At 41.4% G+C, this 2,360-nt stretch overlaps 1 long non-coding RNA gene across 1 annotated transcript; it reads right to left on the reverse strand.

Moving 5' to 3' along the window:
- Positions 1-1,752: 1,752 nt before the first annotated feature.
- LOC128049036 (uncharacterized) lies at positions 1,753-2,360 on the reverse strand. The gene is made up of 2 exons (XR_008199423.1): positions 2,155-2,360; positions 1,753-1,888 (listed from the first exon to the last, which is right to left on the reverse strand). It is a non-coding gene; the product is annotated as an uncharacterized LOC128049036 (long non-coding RNA).

The following is a 2,360-nucleotide window of genomic DNA, read 5'->3' on the forward strand; positions in this document are numbered from 1 at the left end:
TTCTGATCTTTTAATGATAGCTCAGCTAGGAATAGCTGTTTTTTTTTTTAGAAAAATTCCTAGAATTTCAAGCTCAAGAAATATTTCCCTCAGAAACTTGAAGGTCTTTGTTATCTTCTCATATCTACTATTGCTGGTAAGAATTCTAATCACAGTCTCTTTTATGGGTCACTTTTTTCCTGGGAAATTCAGGACCTACTTGTATCTTCAGCGTTTTAACATTTCACAAGGTTGTTTTCTGTTTTTGCTCTCCACCAGTGGACAGTTTTTAGCTCTGGGAAAGTTTCTTCCATTATTTCTGGGATAATTTTCCATCTTTTATTTACTGTTTTCTCTTTCTCTTGTAATATTAGTCCTGTTGGATTGACTTCTTATATTTTCTCTTACAATTTCCATCTCTTTGCATATTTCTTCTATTTTCCTTAAAACTTCATGGACTTTCAGTTCAGTTGCTCAGTCGTGTCCGACTCTTGGCGACCCCATGAATCACAGCACGCCAGGCCTCCCTGTCCATCACCAACTCCCGAGTTCAGTCAAACTCACGTCCATTGAGTCAGTGATGCCATCCAGCCATCTCATCCTGTCGTCCCCTTCTCCTCCCGCCCTCAATCCCTCCCAGCATCAGAGTCTTTTCCAATGAGTCAGCTCTTCGCAGGAGGTGGCCAAAGTACTGGCGTTTCAGCTTTAGCATCATTCCTTCCAAAGAACATCCAGGGCTGATCTCCTTCAGATTGGACTAGATGGATCTCCTTGCAGTCCAAGGGACTCTCAAGAGTCTTCTCCAACACCACAGTTCAAAAGCATCAATTCTTTGGCGCTCAGTCTTCTTCACAGTCCAACTCTCACACCCATACATGACCACAGGAAAAACCATAGCCTTGACTAGACGGACCTTAGTCGGCAAAGTAATGTCTCTGCTTTTGAATATGCTATCTAGGTTGGTCATAACTTTGAATTTACAATTTTGGCAATTTCTTATTTCTAATTTAAGATTTACTTTTTGTTCCTAGAGCGTTAACTTATATATTATCCTTTTTTCATAGCTGTAGTAAGTTGGGAGCATACTATATTTTTTTAAGTTCTCTGAAGTGTCTTTTTCCTCTATGGTCACATTTTCTCCTCTGTCAGCCCCAAGTTGGAGACTTCCCTTAAATACCTAACAGCCCTTGGTTATCTGTTCATATCTAAGATGAAATAGTTGGACGCTGATGACGAATCTTTAGAACTTGGGAGGGTCTTGCCAACTTCACTCTAGGGTGAGTGGGTAGGAAGCTGGCTATTGTGCCAGAATAAAGAATGACTTACTCTTAGTCATTGAATGCTCCCCAGAGATTATAAGAACTTGACTTTTAGCCTGGGATAAATGCCTAGCTATTGTATCTGAGGTATGGGGTGGGGAGGGCTGGGGTACTGCTGTTCTACATAGAAACCTTTATTTAGTTTCCTTGTTTTCATCCCTGCTTCTCACTCTTGGTCTGTTGTGCTGATGACTCCAAATTTCAGTTTCTTTAAATCACTTCTGGCTGCTAGGCCTCCTTCCTCAACTGCAGTACTCATTCCCTACACCTATTCCAAACTATGGTTTCTTCCATTTTGTTCAGTCAGACCACACTCACTTTCTCGGTGTAAAATTAACAACAACAACAAAAATTTGGTGGCTCCCTTCCCATTTTCTGTTCTGTACTGGTTTGTATCATTTTTCATTTCTTTATGAGCATTTTAACAGGGTTTTAGGAAGAGGAGGCAATTAAAGAATGTACTCAGCCAGCTTTAATTAAAAAAAAAAAAAACCCTGGGACTTTCCTGGTGGTCTGGTGGTTAAGACTCCATGTTTCCAGTGCAGGGGGAATGGGTTCCATCGCTGGTCAGGGAACTAAGATTCCGAATGCTGTGTGAGGTGGCCAAAAGAAAAAAAAAAAAACTTAAATGTAGATTAAAGAAAAAAAAAAAAGATATGTAGGGCAGAGTAGGAAATAAAAAACAAGAACAGTGGAATGACAAAAAGAGAAACCAAAAAATTTTCTAAGCCTGTGATGTGGACAGTATTCCTGTGTAGGCAGAACAATGCTTAACTTAGCACCTTCCACTCTTCAAACCTACACATTTCAGGGTTTGACGATAAACCTGAGATATCTCGTCCACACCCCACTTTACATTTAAGAAAAGCAGGACCCAGAAGTACTGGGATCTTTCCAAGGTCACACAAGTAGAGGATGGGCGAGGGGAAACCAGGTAGATAGCACGAAGTCCACTTTGCTTTCCTTCCACCTCCTCACATCGCTGGGGAGCTTACAGGACGAGCGGATCGGCAGTCAGGTGAGGAGGACCGTGAGTCACAGGGGGTAGGCTTTTCCTGAGTA

This window comes from Budorcas taxicolor, chromosome 5 (genome assembly GCF_023091745.1).
Source record: "Budorcas taxicolor isolate Tak-1 chromosome 5, Takin1.1, whole genome shotgun sequence".
Lineage (NCBI taxonomy): Eukaryota > Metazoa > Chordata > Mammalia > Artiodactyla > Bovidae > Budorcas > Budorcas taxicolor.